Raw genomic sequence first — 18373 nt, 5'->3', positions numbered from 1 at the left:
TTTTAAACAGTAGTATGTGTCATCTAAATAAATACGCTTCACCGGGGAAAACACACTAAATATGATATTCCCATGAGTCACAGAACAGCTGGGCTGGCTCTGAAGCATAAGCCTGTTCTCCTGTCAGTAATAAGGATCGAAGAATGGAGCAAGATCACATTTCAAGATGGACCATATCCCCAAGGCAGTATGTGGTTACTTTCTGGCATCATTTGGTCCTTCTGAGTTACTATGGAAAGCACACTGACCAAAAAGAATAACATCTAAAGTCTGGCCAGGATCCATGGAGCTCAGTACAGATTTCTACTTAATGGGGACAGAGGGGTGGATGGTTAAAGAGCATTCTATGAAGTCACATGATCACATCTGCCTTTACCTGATTCCTATTAGGATTGCATGTGCTCCTGTGTGTGCAGGTGAACATATGTGTGCACATATGCAGAGGCCAAAAGTCAACCTTGGTTGTCATTCATTAGACATCATCTACCCTCTTTGTACATATGTATGGTGCACATGCATGAGTGTACACATACTGTTATATGTGGATGTGGGTGTGAACGTGTGTATGGGTACATGCATGCATACGTGCACACTCTGTGTGTGTGTGTGTGCACGCGCGCGTGTGCGCGCGTGCGTGCAAGGGCCCAAAGTTAACATCAGAGGTCTTCCTCAGTAACTCTCCACTTTATTTTTATTGAGGCAGAGTCCCTCAATAGAACCAAGAGCTTGCTAATTGGCCGAATCTAGGTAACCTGCTAATCCCAAGTGATGGGATTATAGCTGGTATCATGCTTGCCTGGATTTTATGTGAATTCTGGGGACCTGAACTCCAGTCCTCATATTGGCACAAAAGAGCCCTCTCACCAGCCCTTGTCACCTGCTTTGTGAGATAGGATCTCTCACAGGCCTGGAACTCAATAAGTAGACTAAGCTAGCTGGGCAGAAAGCTCTAGAGATATGTCTGTCTCTAACCTCCAGGTTTGAGACTACAAGAACATACCACTACACTGGGCCTTTTTTTAAAAAAAAATTATGGGTTCTGGGGATGGGGCTCGGATGGCATGCCTGCCCAGCATCTGTGTGGGTTCTAAGGATGGGGCTCAGATAACATGCCTGCCCAGCATCTGTGTGGGTTCTGAGGATGGGGCTCAGATAACATGTCTGCCCAGCATCTGTGTGGGTTCTGAGGATGGGGCTCAGATAACATGCCTGCCCAGCATCTATGTGGGTTCTGGGATCTGCATTCCAGACCTTGTGCTTCCAAGGCAATCTCTTCACCAACTGAGGCGTTCATCTCCCCAGTCCCCTCTTAGGAATCTAAAAGATTAAATCAAACCTGACACACTCCCTATCCACCCTCTAGCACCTTGCCAGCTACCACGGATGCTGGGTTCACAAACAAATGAGCTAATATTTGCAAAGCTACTTTGGAAAGAAAGAAAGGATTTAGAAAAAAGACAAGCCCTGGAGGGCTGGGAGATAGCCCAGGATGAAAAAGCACTCGATGTTCAATCATGAAGAGCAGAGTTAGATCCCCTGGAAATCAAGTTTAAAATAGAAAAAACCAAAATTGAACACTGTGGTGCAGGTCTGTAACAGAGAAGCGAAGGCAAGTGGATCTCAGGGGGTGGGGGGCTTGCTCGACCACTCACCTAATCAAAGGCAAGTTTGGCGAGAGACCTTGTCTCAAATTACTCAGGTAGACAGCAACAGAGAAGGCCACCAGCATTGGCCTTTGCCCTCCAAATGTGCATACCCAGATGAATATATCTTATGCACACACATACACACACACTCACAAACATACACACTCTCACACACACATACTCACATACATACACACACTCACACACATACACACACTCACACACACATATTCACACACAGAGACATATTCACACACACATATACACACTCACACATACATACTCACAAACACACACACATACACTCTCACACATATATACACACATACACACACAGTTCTTTTTTTAAAAAAAGCTAAGCTCCATATTTTGTTCTTGGGCATGTCAGAGGAGTATGGCTTCTGCCCTGGTTATATTCAAGGAATTTAAAATTCAGGTGGCAGTAAGGTTAAAAAATAAATAAATAAAATCCCATTTCATTTTACATTCTCCAAATGGCAATTCAGTTGTCCATGCCCCTAACCTAGTTAATGAGAGGTCATTCCTGGCGCTGTGGAGGAAGCCTCACCACCGCCATATTTTCCCGCAGAGGTGCAGAGGGGAGAATCCCTCTGCCAGGTTGCCTATGTTTTCGTCCTTTGAAGCTGCTTCCAGGAAGGAACCAACAGGTAGAAAGCCGAAGGATGTTCTGAGTTTAGAGAGATGGGGGGGGGGGGTGGATTATCCTACCAGAGATGTTCCCTTTAAGTCTTAATCTTTTTAGACTTCAACAAGCAGCCTACCAGGGGTGTCTCCCTTTCCTAAGCCCAAAAGCTCTTCCCAACAAGGTGACCTGAGGACATCTCCCAAGAAGTGAATAATGAAGGGGACAGGTCCCAGATGCTAAGGTGGCCTGCATGGGCAACGGTCCCAGCTGTGTTTCGGTTGTCTAATCCCAGCATCTGCTCTGTGTGCGTGTCTTAGTTAGGATACCTATTGCTGTGATGAAGCACCATGACCAAAAGCAACTTGGGGAGGAAAGGGTTGATTTCACTCATGGTTCCATCTAACAGTTAATCATCAAGAGGAGTGAGAGCAGGAACTCAGATGGATGCAGAGGTCATGGAAGGGGAGGGGGCAGCCTATTGGCTTGTTCCACATGGCTGGCTCAGCCTGCTTTCTCATAGAACCCAGAACCACCAGCCCAGGGATGGCAGTGCCCACAATGGCCTGAGCTCTCTCCCATCAAGCACTAATTAAAATGTCCTACAGGCTTGCCTACAACCTGATCTTATGGAGGCATTTTCTCAGCTGAGGTTCCGTCCTCCCTGGTGACTTAGGGTTATGTCAAATTGCCATAAAATTAGCCAGGACAGCACACACGTGAATATGCGAAATATAAATATATAAACACACACATATATCTATATATACATGTATACATATATGTGTGTGTATACCTGAATGTGTATGTGTGTTTATGCCTAAGTGTGCATGCATGTGTGTCTAAATGTACATATGTGCAACAAATGGAAGGAGCCTGAAGAAGTCAGAAGAGGGAACTGGATCCCCTGGAACTGGAGTTATCAATGGTTATGAGCCACTGTATAGATGCTGGGAATCAAATCTAAGTCCTCTGGAAGAGCAACCAGTGCTCTTAACCGTGGAGTACTCTCTCCAGCCTTGTCTCCTTTTAAAATGTTATTGTTGTTGTCATTGGAGACAGGATCTTGGGTAGCCCAGGATAGATTCAAGCTCCTGATGTGGCCGAGGATGATCTTGAAATCCTGATGCTCCTGCCTCCATCTCTTGAGTGCTGGGATTATAGGCACTTATCATTTCTGGTTTACGCCCTACAGGGAATGGGTCCCGGGGCTTCATGGACTCTACCACCTGAGCTACATCCTCATCCCTGCTCTGTCTTCTAATAAAAACTCTGGACCAAAATCCTTGCATCCTTTGATAGCATCTTTCAAAAGCAAAATTGCCTGCTTAATTATCCAGATAGCACTCTTTGCCTATGCAGAGAAAAAATGACACAAAACTGAGTTAATATACTTGATATTACATTTTCGAGGCATGTACCATAGAATATCTGTGTTAGTGTAATTAATTTAATTGAGTCATGCCTACCAGGAAATTATTTAATTATATCGCCAGTTGAATAGGTGATCTAATTATAATAAGCGAACGTTCCTCTTTTTTTTCCCCCAAAAGAAAATCGCATTTATTGCCAGTTGATGGGGAGAAACTGAGAGAGAGAGAGCTAGGAAGACCGTTCCTGAGAAGGCTGGAACAACCACAATTTACTGCAAAGAGATAAAAACCAAACACCTCAGCCATATTATCACCATAATTGTCTGCAGTTTACAAATCCTGTAAAACAAACGAATCATGAAATGTGTGAGTACGATTCAAAACACACATAGAAGGTGCAGCATTGATTACACGGAGGCGGCTTGACTTAATTGTAAATTGTTTTCCTTTCGGTGGGAGGCGGAAAGGTATTAATTAGGACTGATTTCGACAGGATTGGACGTCCAAGGATTGTGGCGGAACAAAAACTCTGCAGAGAAGACTGGAACTGGAGTGTGTGTGTGCGTGTGCGTGTGCGTGTGCGTGCGTGTGCGTGTGCGTGTGTGTGCGTGTGTGTGTGTGCGTGTGCGTGTGTGTGTGTGTGTGTGTGCGTGTGTGTGTGTGTATTTTCTTTCCTATGCTCTTGTGAAATTTGGTGTCGTACTAATCCCTTGAGTCAGCACACATTCACTGATCTGAGATTTAATAAACATATAAATGGCTCAAATTAGACCAGGAAGCCCCCCTCCCCAATCCAGGTGGCAAAGATGTAAGCTGGGCAGCACTGTGTTTCCCCCAGGAGCTGCATAGAGAAGACTGGGGCAGCAACCATAGCTACAGCTGTTTTTTAAAAACTTTAGAGGGGCTGGCATCAAATCAAAACTCTACTGTACTCCCTCCCCTACCCTCCCAGGCACTCTGTTCTGAGCCTTTCCCACCAACAAGCCCTTATTCTCTGCAGCCAAAATAATTTATTGTTTTCTACTGTTCTCCTTGGCTGAGTCCTCAAGTGCAGCGGCTCCCCCCTTACTAGATGGACACTCCATAATTCAGCTAGCATCTCACCAGCACCCCACTGCTTCTCTTCCCCCCACCTCCTCCCCCCTTCCTTCTTTCCTTCCTTCCTTGTAAAGTCGAAGGGGACTCACTAGATAGCTAAATGCTACCCTTGAGAGCAGTCCGGGTCAAACAGAATAGGGAATGAACTCTACCACATTTGCTTCTTGGCGGTCAGCACCGCAAATCTGTGTTCTGCTCACACAGATATGACTATTAATTCTGTTCTCTCCCTGGAGCTTCTTCGTAGCTTCTGTATTCCTTGGGTAATTAGTGTCTTTCCCTTTATAGTGTAAAACCCGAAACCACCTTGGCAGAATGGGGCAGTGGAGTCTAAAGTGTGGGCAAATGATTCTGGCAGCCAAGTTCGGATGGTCTTTCACGATCTGTCTTCCCAGGAAAACCACAGAGAATATGCAGGACTGATTAACCTCCCAGCCACAGGGAAGGCTCCTACCACTGCACATGAAATGACAGGCACATCAGGAAGTGACCGGTGCTGGGTTTCGAATGGAAATCTGCTGAACTTCCTCGTAGCTTGTGCAAGGATGCTTCTTACCAGACCGACATTTTTATAGCTGGGATCAGACTGCTATCAGTTTATGAATGTCACCAAGACTCAGGGGAATTGTGAGCAGCCAGTGGGTACATGTGGCTGCTTAGGGACAGTGGCTCAACTTACAGCTCCCACACAGGTGGGAACAAACAGATGGAGTATAATCTGTCACCACTGAACACACAGGAAACATCACATGTCAGGAGACTGAATGCTACATCCTTCTGGTCCAGCTGAGAGAGAGAATGTGTCTGGAGCATCCACCTTTTACAGTGACATCAATCCTTTTAGTGATGCAGCAGAGCCGTTTCCTTGGGCTCCACTGGGTCACTGGCATCTTCAGACAGAACAACTGTGGTGACCCACACAAGACAGGTGCTGTTTTGTTCTGTTTGTTTTGCTTTTCTTCTTTTCTTTTCTTCCTTCATTTGTTCCTTCCTTCTTGGGAGAGGGTATGTGCGCATGGTGTGCACAAGCATTCAAGTGTCTGTGCATGAAAACCAGAAGTCAACATCGGATTCTTCCCCCTTGCTACCCACCTTATATTTTTGAGACAGTGTTCCTCACTAAACCTTGAGTTTCACCTAGACTGGCTGTCCAGAGTCCCCAGGGTCTGTCTATGTCTGCCCCTTCGTCTCTGGGGTTACAGAAGTATACTGCCACATCTGACCTTCCTGTGGGTGTTAGGAATCTGAACTCAGATCCCATGCCATTTCAGTAGGCACCTGACTTACGGAACCATGTGTTCTGTATCCCCAGCACTCACCCCTCTCCTTTCCTCCCTCCCTTCCTCCCTCTCTCCTTTGTTCCCTCCCTCCCTCCTTTCTCCCTCCCTCCAGAGTTCATAGCAGTCTAGATTGGTGCCCCAGGGATCCTACCATCTGTACCTCCCAAGTACCGCTATTACTAGTGAGGGCACCACATCCGGATTTTTTTTTTAATGTTGACTCTCAAGTCTGCAAAGTGCTTTACAAACAGAACTGCCTAATCTAAATTGGAACTATTAATATTTCCTGAGGAGCTGGGAGAGATTAAAAGGGGAGGGGCCACAGTACTCACAAGCTCCTCACAGCCCTTCCCTTCTCTGGGAGTTCAATCACTGCCATCTAAGAGGGAAACCAATGGTTAGAGGTGTGACTTATTTATTTATTTATTTATTTATTTATTTATTTATTTATGTTTATGGTGTTTTGAGACAGACTTTCTCTGTGAAACAGCCCTGGCTGTCCTGGAACTCTAGACCAGGCTCTACCTGCCTCTGCCTCCCAAGTGCTAGAATTAAGGGTGTGCTCCACCACCACCCTGCCAGGTGTGGCTTCTTGTTTGGTGTTTCTGCAGAAACTTGCCCAGGGGACTTCCTGATCCACACAGCAATTTCTAGGTCAGTCAAGGCTACATAGTGAGACTTTGTCTCAAAGCAACAAAATACCCCCAAACAGCCAAACTATAACAATATAATATAACTTAGCTTTGGGAGGAGGTGAGCTTAAACAACAGGCATTGATTTTCTCAGTTTTGAGAGTTGAAAATTCAAGATCCAGGAGCTAGGAGTTCTGGTTTCTTCTAAAACTGTGTCCTGAGCTTGCAGTGGTTGATCTCCTGGTTGCTCTCAATGTTTCTTGAATGGCCTTTCTTCTGTTTCTCTGTACACCTACACTTAAAAACAAAACAAAACAAACAAAACCATAAAGGGCTAGCTGCTACCAAGCACTGGTGAGGTTCACAGATAATATATGAGCGTGTGTGTGCACAGGCCTCCACATGTACATGCTCATGTGTGGGTGCTGAGGGACAATGGTGTGTACCCTGTCACTTGTATTTTAATAAAATGCTGATTGGCCAGTGGCCAGGCAGGAAGCAGAGGCGGGTCAACGAGAATTCTAGGAAGAGGGAAGTTTCAGGCTGCAGTTGTCACCCAGACACAGAGGAAGCAAGATGTGACTGCCTTGCCAATAAAGGTACCAAGCTATGTGGCTAACACAGACAAGAATTATGGGCTAATACAAGTTATAAGAGTTAATAAGAAGCCTGAGCTAATAGGCCAATCAGTTTGTGATTAATGTACAGCTCTGTATGTTTATTTGGGACTAAATGGCTGTGCAGGATCAGACAGAACAGAAACTTCCACATGGGTGTGCATGTGGAAGCCAGAGGTTGATGTCAAACATCTTCCTTGCTCATTCTCCACCCTATGTACTGAGACAAGGACTCTCACTTGAATCTGGGGTTTAATGATTTGTGTGATCTAACTAGGCAGCTTGCCCCACCCTGCCACCAGGGGTTCCTTGTCTCCGCCTCCTGGGTGATGGGATTACAGGTAGACCATCAGAGATTCCTTGGTGGGTGCTGGGAATCTGAATTTTGGTCCTCACATATGCACTGTAGGTGTTTTTATGTACTGAGCCTGCACAGAGAACTTGTTTTTAGACTTTTATATTATTTTAAATTATGCATGTGTGTGCATGTGTGTGCGTGTGTGTGCGTGTGTGCATGTGCACACGAGTGCAGGTGCCTTTAGAGGCCCCTAATCTTGGATCTCCTTGGAGATGGAATTACAGGCTCTTCTGAGCTGTCCGACCTGGGTGCTGGGAACTGAATCCAGGTCCTTTGCAAGAACAATACATGGTCTAAACCACTAAGCCATGTCTCCAGCCTGCACAGAGGATTTTTAATGCAAGGAGGCTGCTCTGTATGATCCCATCATGGAGACCACCTTGCATGTTACCCACTGGCCCAATCCTGTAAGACAGAATGCATAGTAAGAGTGAAGCCCAGCCTCTGCTGTGGGCTGTGCAATGCTGACAGTGATAAGTGCATGCAGGCTTTGCAGCTGAAACACGTGTCACTCTGGTGGGGAATCTTGACATGGGGGAGGTGTACACAGAGGCAAGGGGCAGATACAAATTCTCCATGTCCTTTCCTCGATTTTCCTGTGAACCTAAAACATCTCTTTAAAAGTACTCTTGGAGATAGGAATGTAGTTTGTTTGGTAGTGCTGATCTGGAGTGCACAAAGCCCTGGGTTTGAACCCCAGAACTGCATAAAACTGGGCATGCTGGCATGGGAAGCTCAAGACTGGAAGACATAGAAGCTTCAAGGTCATCCTTGTCTATATAGTAAGTTCAAGGCCAGCCTGTGCTACCTGAGATCCTGTCAAAAAAAAAAACTATTGAAAAATATCTCATCACAAAATTCTTTGTTTTTGTTTGCATGTTTAAGACAGTGTCTCAGTTTATAACACAGGCTGGCTGGAAACTTGACAACTTGACTCTAAAACCCAGTCTGGCTTCAAATTCATAGCAATCCTCCTGCCTCTATTTCCACCTAGTGCTTGGATTGTACCACTACGTCCAGCTCCACAAATTCTTTATAAAGCGGGGCCAACTCAGGGCATTATAAATAAATTATCAATGTCATAAAATCAGAGTGCGATGTCTATCTGTTTGGTGGAGGGCAGCGGAGACTCTGCCACTAAATGAGGGACGGGAATGAAAAGCTCGGAAAGAGGCAAACCTTGGACATGTGTCTAAAAATAACACCTGTTTCCCCTTCTGGGTTTTAATTATTTCACCACCCCCGGTGAGCTGTCTGCGAGCTGAGTCGGGAATCTTCCTCCCAGCGTCTCCGGAAGCCCCTGACACTTGGTTTGTTGCTTTATTTAAAGCAAGCATGAGGCAGAGGAGGGAATGGGGAACTCAGAACTGGGAGGGAATTTGGCAGGTGTTGTCAAACTCACCTACAGCTGTCAGCAGAACACCCATTCCCTAAACAGCTGTGGTCACAGACAACAGCCCCTGCTTTGGGTCTCGGGCCACCAGGGGGAGGGGCTTGGGGGGTGAAGTTTCGCTGAAAGCCTCACTCTTCTGAGGGAATCAACACTGAGGGAGAGTAGACTGTGCTTTTCTGGCCTGGAATGGTGGCTCACACCTGTGAACTTAGCAGGAGGTTGAGGCAAGAGGATTACTGCATGTTTAAGCCCAGCCTGGGCCATGTATTGAGTTCCAGACTGGCCTGGCCTCCAGAACGGAACCTTATCTCTAACAAACACACCATCAAAATCTTCTTCTCTAGATGATTCCCACAGACATCACGTTGAGGAAACAAAGCCAGCCATCATGGTGAAAATGCGACAGAATTCCGAGTGATACTTCCAGGCGACACTCAAAACACTGAACTCAACAAGGACCATGGCTATCACGACACTGATTTCCTTTGGTGGAGCTTCATTGAGAGGAATCTTCTGGATTTCATACTGTATTGTGGATTTGTTTGGTTTGTAAATATTCATCGAGTTGGCTGGGTGTGTACCTCAGCTGGCCCAGCATGCTTGAAGCCCTAGCTTAGATCACCTGCACCACATGGGGTCATGTGTGGTGGCACAAGCCTGTAATCCCAGAAACTGTGGGGAGTGGAGGCAGGCGAAGCCAGAATTCAGTCATCCTCAGCTACATTGCAAGCTTGAGACCATCCTGGACTACATTAGGCCTTGTCTCAAAGAAATAAATATCAAGTTGTAGCACTTATGTGGAGGTTTACTACATGTGTGTTCTACCTTGGTTATGAGGCAGAGTGGGACTAGGTAGCTGAAGCTGTCCTAGTATGTATGACCCTCCTACACTGGCCTTTTAAGAACAGATGTGTACTGCCACACACAGGTATACATGTGTGGGTTTGTGTATGTGGGTTTGCACATGCCTGTGGAAGCCAGAGGTCAATGTTAAGTGTCTTCTTCCATTGCATTCTATTTTATTTGTTTGTTTGTTTGTTATGTGTATGTGTGTTTGTGTTGAGTGTGTGTGTATGTGTTATGCACATTGGGAGGCCAGACCAAAACAATGGGCTCCTGCTGTATCACTCTGCCTTATCATCTTCAAACGGTCTGTCCCACAACCTGGAATGAGTCTAGGTCTGGTGGTTAACAAGCCCTGGCAACCATCTCCTCCCCACCCTGCTCAATGCTGTGGTTTCCAGCAGGCATGCAGACACTCAACTTTTTACTTAGGTCCTGAGTGTTTGAACTAAGGTCTCTGTGACTGCATAGCCAGCACTCTTGCCCACAGAGCACAGTCTATGCAGAACCCAACACTGCATGTTTTTTTTTTTTTTTTTTTTTTTTTTTTTTTTTTTTTTTTAGACAGGGCCTCTCACTGAACCCAGAGCTCACTGACTGGCTGGACTGACTGGCCATCTAGTTCTGGAGCTTAGCTCATCTTTGTACATCCCTCCCAGTGTGTCACCACACCTGGACATTAAATGTGCATGCTGGGATGTGGACTAGGTCTTCCTGCTTGTGTGGCTGCATATTACTGTCTCCCTCACTCCGCAAGCGGGCATTTTATATGATATTAGTCTCCCCCAACTCCATCTCTCTCTGAAAATGCTCACCCTGCAGAAATACATAGAGAATAAGACTCATCCTTACCAGGAAAAGCAGGACTTCAGGGGCTCTGCATCCGCTCACTGCTTCTCTCCCTCTCTAGGTGTGGGCACAATCCAGGTTGAACATTCTGGTTCTCATTTTCGTTTGCAGACCTTTCCTATATATGTACTGTCTGTCGTCATGAAAGATGCCCTGTGTTGCTTTGCTGGCTTTTAAACTGTGTATAAAATGTATCTTATAGTTTGAATCACTGTTGCTTTTCAAGGGAGAGATTCCTGTAGAGGGTTTTCCATACTTGCCTGTGAAGCTCTGTTTCATTCATTTTAACTACTGTGTAGAACTCTGCTGAGCAGAGGGGTGTAGCATGGTTCAGAGCAATGCTTCTTCAATTCTGTCCACTTGAGATCCCTTGTCACCCAAGACATTTTAAACCCAGGCACGTAGTTAGATGTGGTAGTTAGTATTAACTGTCAGCTTGGCAGGTTCTAGACTGGGGAGATGAGCCCCAGGGCATGCTGGGGAGGGATTACTTTGATTGAATGATGTGGGAAGGCCTGTTCAATGTGGGTGGCTCCATTTCCTGGCTAAGATCCTAAACTGTACAAGTGGAGGAGGAGAGCTAAACAGCAGTGGCGGCAGCGGCAGCAGCAACAGCAGCAGAAGCGGCAGCAGCAGCAACAGCAGCAGCAGAAACAGCAGCAGCAGAAGCAGAAGCAACAGCAGCAGCAGAAACAGCAGCAGCAGAAGCAGCAGCAACAGCAGCAGAAACAGCAGCAGCAGAAGCAGCAGCAACAGCAGCAGAAGCAGCAGCAGCATTAGTTCTCTGCTCTGCTTCCTGACTGTGGGCGGGGTGTGACCAGCTGTTTCAAGCTCTGGCCTCCTTGACATCTTGGCCATGAGGAGATGTGCTCTTGAACTGTGAGCAAGAATAAACCCCTCTCCTTAAGTTGCTTATCGGAGTGTTTTACCACAGGAACAGGACAGGAAATTAAGACTCTATGTGTATAAAATAAATGCTTACCAAACCAAACTTTTGCTGACAATAACAAAGAGCTGGGATTACAGGTGGCTGCCATGCCCACCCCACTTTAATGCGGGTTCGGGGTTCTGAGCTCCATTCCTCATACTCGTGCAGCCCGCACTGCATCCACCGAGCCATCAGCTATCTTAACCCCAGATACACTGATCTGACACTTACATGCTGTAGAATGATGATTAGAAAATGTTGCTTTTGCTTTTCATAGCAAAGCCACTGTATTTCTACAGAAGCAGAGGACTTTGTATGTCCAATAGAAACACTGCAGCTCATCACATGCACCAGTTTTGTTCCTGAGCCAGCGAGGCCTCACAGTGCAGAGTGCTCGTGTCCTGTGTCTCAAAACAAGGCTGCAGTGATGTCCCACAATGCAACATGGGTGAGTGTTGCCCAAACACCTTGAAGTCATTACGAGTTTGAGCTCTCAATCAGTCTTTGGTTATTGTGTGCTCAGAACCCCTTGACTGTTGCTAAACATTTAGTTACCTACAGTTTAAGAAGGTGGGTGTAAATGATTACCCATATGAACCTATGGGATGTCAGTTGTAGCGGTCAACTTGACAGCATCTAGGATCACCTGGAAAAAGAATCTTGGTGGGATTGTCTAGATCAGGTTGGCTGGTGGGCATGTCTGGAAGTTTGTCTCTGATACATAAATTGATCCGAGGATACCCAGCCTGGAAGTGGGCAGCATTATTTCCCAAGGTTGTACCCTGGGCTGCACAAGAGTAGAGAAAGCTAGCTGAGTGCTAAACATGACCACATTCATTCTCTCTCTGCTCTTGACCGTGGGTGTTCCATGACTGGCTGCTTCAAGTTCCTGCCTTCTTGACCTCCCTGTTGTGATGGGCTCCTGGCATTGGGAGCTAAAATAACGCGTTCACTTCTTTGCCAGGGTATTTTTTTCACAGCAACAGAAATGAAACCAGAACACTTTGCATCTCTATTTATTTACTCCCTCCCGTTTCTATTTTCCATTCACTTTGAAAGTTAATCTTGCTAGAGGCTTATTTGTTTAAGTAAAATAAATGACTTAAAAATTTCCTTTTGGGGGCTGGAGCTGTTAAGTTTGCTGGCTGCTCTTCCAGAGAACCTAGGTTTGTTGCCAGCATCCACTGGACAGCTCACAACCATCTGTAACTCTGGTTTTAGGGGACTTGGATACTCTCTCTTGGTCTCATCAATAACAAGGCATGCATGTAGTCCATAGGTGTACAGGCAGGTAAAACATGTTTGCCCATAAAATTAATTTAAAAATTAAAAATAAATTGAAAAAAATCCTTTTTTAAACATACCTTTTCTGCCTCATTATTTTCCTTAATTTTAGGCTTCTGATCAAAATCCAGAAGTATTATTATTAAATACAATTTTTAAAAAGATTATGATCAGGAAGTTTGTCTCATACCCATGGTCCTGGCACCTGGGATACCGAGGCTTGAGGATCACAAATTTGAGAGCAGCCTGTACTACATAGTGAGATCCTATCCAATATTCCTTATTTCTTGTTTTTCATATCTTTCTTCTGTGTTTGATTTCTTCTTATTTTCTGGTAATAAATCTTTACTACTCTTCTGAAAATGGCTGTTTGTGTCTTTGTAGCTAAATGATAGTTCATATATATATATATATATATATATATAATCTCGGATAAGTCTCTCTCTCTCCCTTTGTTGCCCATATTGGACCCAAATTTTTGAACTCAAGGGATTCTCCTGTCTCAACCTCACAAGGGGCCATGGCTATAGAGACCTACCGATAAGAAAGGTACTTTAAAGAATTTCGCATTGCTCCTTGTGGTATTTCTTAATTAGAGATATAGTGCAGTTGTTTGAAAAGGGCTAATTTCTATTAATGAATGAATTTTGCTTATGTTGCCTACTGTGTTACCTTCTTCAAAGAGTACGAAGTATGCAGCAAGCACTCAATGAATGTTTAAATATCAAATGAAAGAGAACAACACCGTCTAGAATGTGACAGTGCCTTGCCCTAGAATGTTTCTTGTAGAAATAAAGACATTCATCTGATTCTTAAAAAAAAAAAAAATGGGAGGAAGGTTTGAAAAGACAGCTACATCAATAAAGGGCTTGCCCGTGTAAGTGTGAAGACTTAAGTTTGATACATAGAACCCTTCTTTAAAAAAACTGGATGGTGGGAGGTAGAGAGAATGGCTCAGTAGGTAAAGTGCTTGCTTTGCAAGTATGAGGATCTGAGTTCGGATCCCCAGACCCGGCAGAAAAGTTGGGAAGACATGATGGCCATCTGGAAACTCAACAGTGGCAAGGGGACCTAGAAGCATGCTGGCACCCAAGATTAGCGGGAATCCCCAAGCTCTGGGTTCAATGAGAAAACCTGCCTCAACTAAAGAAATAGAGAGTTGCTGTGGGATAATCCTTCTGTATGCCGTGAAAATGTCTTGCTCTAGTTGGTTCATAATAAAGCTAATTTGACCTATATCAAGGCTAGGCAGAAAAGTCCAACTGAAATATATAGAGAGGGAGAAGAGAAGATTTGAAGAACAAATGGGAGCCAGCCACCAGAGGAACGAGACATGCTGGAGAACAGGTAAAGCCACAAAGCCACATGACACAATGCAGATTAATGGAATGGGTTAATTTAAGTTGTAAGAGCTAATTAGTGATAAGCCTGAGCTACAGGCCAAATATTTTGTAATTACGATAAGCTTTTGTGTGATTATTTGGGACCGAGAGGTCAGGGCAAAAGAAAAGCTCCGCCTCCACTAACTTATGGCATTCTAACATGGTGGTGCATGTACATCCACGTAAAAGAAAGACTCCTCCACTCAATATTGGGCCACCACATAAACACACACAGAGACACAGACATACAGGCGCACACACACACACACACACACACACACACACACACACACACACACGCTCTTGCTCTGAAGTCTGGTTTGGCATTGAATTTGAGGCAGTTGTTCTTCCCCAGCTTCCCATGAGTGCCGGATCATGTGTGTGGGCTAACACAGTTGGATTCAGAGCCAGGGCTTTAGGAAAGGTAATCCTCTCATACTCTCTGTTCACATATTCTTTAAAAACTCTTCTCCTAGGGTTGGCAGTAAAGAGACCTGGTGCCTTCATGAGAGTAAAGCCCTCCTGAATGTGCCACCATGTGTGCAAGCTTTCAGAGACTCATTCACAGAAAGAATGTTTCCAACTCTCTCTCTCTCTCTCTCTCTCTCTCTCTCTCTCTCTCTCTCTCTCTGTGTGTGTGTGTGTGTGTGTGTGTGTGTGTGTGTGTGAAAGTATGTGCTCATAGAAACCAAAGGTCAATGCCGGGTGTCGATCTCATCATCTGTTCTCCATCTTATTTTTGAGGCACGGAATCTCACTGAAGCTGGAGCTCCCTAATTATGCTAGATGAGGTGGCCAGCGAGCCCTGGGGATCCTCCTGGCTCTGCATTCCCAGCCCTGGGAGCACAGCAGCACACTGCTCTTTTTCCAGGGGTCCTGGTGATTGAACTGTGGCACGAACGTTACTAACCGAGTCATCTCCCTGAGTCCTTGTTTTTAAATAGACCGCATGGTTTCATCGTTGGCGGCTCCTTTAAGAAAGCAGGACATCACAACAGGACCGCTGACATCCTGATGTGGGCTGTGTGCAGAGGCATGGTGGTAGTGAATGGTGTGGTCTTGACGACAGCCCTGTCACAACCCGGCAGGGAGCAGCAGAGCAGGCTGAGGCTCTGTGGGAAGCAAAGCTTCAGGATTTTGCAAGAAAGCTCATTTACAAAGAAGGTAGAGGCCTCTGAGGAAGAGCATTCAGGAGGCACTTAAAGGGTTAGCCCCTGAGAGTGCCGATGGGCTTCAAATTGGTCATTTATAAAGTAGAAGGAACTATTAGGGCTTAGAAGAAGATACCTGGTCCAAACCATTTGGTGGATACAGCGGGCACTTGAATGTCAAGAAAGTAAAAAGTGCATCTATAAAGTCCCCAGACCCAAACCATCATTTATAGCAGATGCTGTGTTTTGCCGCTCTGATCGAATATAAAAGGCTACACTCTAGGTCTGGTCTGCTACTAGACACCATCCATATCCCAGCTCGGGCAGGTTCGGTCCTTGAGGTTTGTATATGTGTCTGTTTTCTTTTTCTTTTTTTAAAAATTTAAACCTTCTGTCTACCTATTTATTGTGTGTACATGTCCAGTGCAGAGGGGTGGGTAGACACATGCCCAGTGCCTGTGTGAATATCGAGACCAGCTTGCAGGAGCCAGTTCTCTCTCTTCTGTTGTCATGTTAACCTGCTGAGCCATCTCCAAGGACCCCTAAAGATAAAGGATATAACTTTTCTCTTGGTGGTGGTGGTGGAGAGATTTTTGTTGTGGTTTTTGTTTTTTGATTTTTGTTTTGTTTTGAGACAGGATCTAGGGTCACCCAGATGAGCCGGGACCTAGCTGAGGCCAATAGTGAGCCGGACGAGTCTTGATCCTCCAGCTTCCACCTCTGATGTGGCTGGGATTAAAGGCTTTTCTGCCTCTACCAACCCAATTTTCTGGGTTCTGGAAGTGAAACCCAGAGCCTCAGGCATTAATCCATGCCTCCAACTCCTCACTGGGATACTCTAGGCAGGTGGCTCTACCACTGAACTACACCCCAGCCTACTTTTTACTGTTGATTTTTGAGAAATGGTCTCACTACGTTGCATAGGCTGACCTTAAATTTACTTGGTTTCCTAAGTAGGAATTGAACATTTAATTCTCCTGCCTCCGTCTTCTGGGTAGCTGAGATAACAGACAGAGCCAGTGTTTCAGAGTTGTGGAGTGCTCTGTTCCGTTCAGAAAGCTCCTTCAGGACAGGATGACTCCAGAAAATGCTGTTTGCCAATCAATTGATCAGTTGCCAGGCATACCTCAACCTCGGGTTACCTGCAAGACCATACAGTTCTCCCAATAGTGCTGTTAGGGAAAAATTAACCAAAATACCAGAGGAAAAAAGGGTGTTAGAGATACAGAACAAAACTGTGAAGACGGATCAATTTGTGAAATGCTTGCCTTGCAACTATGATGACCTGAGTTGGAGCTACAAAAAAACACACTAAAGAACTAGGCAGGGGGGTGCCTGCTTGTGCTTCCAGCACTGGGGTGTCAGACAAACCCCTAAGGTTGACTAGCCAGCCAGCCTAGCTTAATATGGCAAGTTCCAAGCTAGGCAAAGTTCCCAGCACTTGGGAGGCAGAGACACGTGGATCTCTGTGAGTTCAAGCCCAGCCTGGTCTGTGTATTGAGTTCCAGGACAGGCTCCAAAGCTACCTAGAGAAACCCCAATGGCAACTGAGATTGTCCTCTGGGCTTCATGTGCATTTGTACACATATGCTCATGCAGCCACCACCACACGCACATACATGAATATACCCAAGTGCGTGGGCATGGGCGCACGCACACACACACAGAGATACACAAGGTAGATTCAAAGCAAATGTCAGCAGGAGTTTAAAAACATGTTTCCCTTGGCGCTCAGAGAACAGGTCTCTTTGCAAATTGCGTCTCCCATAGCCACCACATCTACTCTGAATCCACGGAAGCATAAACAGAGGCAAACATTCCTTTCAAATATTGGTTCAGCCGCAGGCAGGACACAGTTGCCGAAGGACAAGAACAAATGCGGAGGGAGAGGAGTGAATTACTTTTCGAGCATCAAAGTCGGCTTCCCAAACAAAGACGAGTGCTATTCTTTGCTGAGATGTAAATACAGAGAAGAAAAAGAAAGCCATTATGGAGCCCACTGTATAGTCACCCTTTAATGTCGATGTATGACAAAAATGTTTTTGCAGCTGTGGGGCTCACGTGGTGCCTCTGATCAGGAATCCACTGTTGCGTTCTGCTTTCCAGACACTCCACAGCTTTGGTGTCCTCAAGAAAGGGACCCACCAAGGGGCTTTCTATGGCTTTCAAACAAAGAGTAACAACAACAACAATAATGAGGTAGTGAGCCGGCCTTCAGTCTTAGCAAAGCTTCAAAGCCATATGTTCTGAGAGTTCTTTCATTTGCTGCTAATTAAGCTCCCCCCCCCCCAGTGAAACTTTTTCTGGACTATTGAAAAAAAAAAAAAGAACCATGAAAAACCAAATGCTTAGGCCTCTGCACATCTTGACGGGGTGGCCCCTTCTCCTTTGAGGATCAAATCCTGGCCAACTTTGAAGTTCAGAGCCCTGTATGGGTTCCAAGGCCTTTGAATAAAACAGAGGTGTGTATTTGGAGTCCATCTACAACCCGAGACATCTTCCCAGGAGACAGGCGTCATGACAACCAACGCACTAACTTTAGAAGAAGAAAAGGAAAAAACACAGGATGATCGCCAAGTCACACTGACATTATAAAACTGTACATATGTCTTCCTGCCACCCAGAGGACTCAGTCTTGGGGACATCTAGGCCTCTTCTAATCAATGCCCAGCCCAGATGGTCACCAGACATCTTCTTTGCAAAAGTCACTAAGCATTTGGGCGTGTGCACGGCTTGTTTGTGTTGAGTTAGAGCGACTCTGCCGAGCACAGATGTTTCCCCTATAATCCTGTTTATACTTCGAGATGGTCACACTGGATGTCATCTGGCCACTGGAAGTCCCACAGGAACAATCCTGCAAGCGTGCCATCTGATTCAGTGTGAATCTTTGCCGCTC

The sequence above is a fragment of the Microtus oregoni genome, unplaced genomic scaffold (assembly GCF_018167655.1).
Source record: "Microtus oregoni isolate MIOR12 unplaced genomic scaffold, Mior012 000029F_ref0000214, whole genome shotgun sequence".
NCBI classification, from domain to species: domain Eukaryota; kingdom Metazoa; phylum Chordata; class Mammalia; order Rodentia; family Cricetidae; genus Microtus; species Microtus oregoni.
Note: the sequence above shows the minus strand (reverse complement) of the source record.